This window comes from Penaeus monodon, chromosome 32, assembly GCF_015228065.2.
Source record: "Penaeus monodon isolate SGIC_2016 chromosome 32, NSTDA_Pmon_1, whole genome shotgun sequence".
Lineage (NCBI taxonomy): Eukaryota > Metazoa > Arthropoda > Malacostraca > Decapoda > Penaeidae > Penaeus > Penaeus monodon.
Window position 1 is genome coordinate 4,089,489 of NC_051417.1, and position 299 is coordinate 4,089,787.

Below are 299 nucleotides of genomic sequence, written 5' to 3' on the forward strand. Positions count from 1 at the left end.
GTGAGGATGCACTGTTAAACAGTCCTCACGGTGGACAGCAGGCAATTTGCGAATTTAAGAATGTCGCTGTTTGTTCCAAAGGAAACTAATGACCATAAAGCATGTAAAATACGTTGTAATATCAAAATTGTTTGCATACTTGGGAAAGGCGATCCACTTATACACATTGTAACAAACAAAAACAAAAAATAATACTAGGATGACGATGACATGTACCGAAGAGGGCGTTGATGAAGGCCGGCAGGGACAGGGCTGGCGACGAGGGTGAAGAAAGTATGTAGCAACAGCAGGTCTCCTGA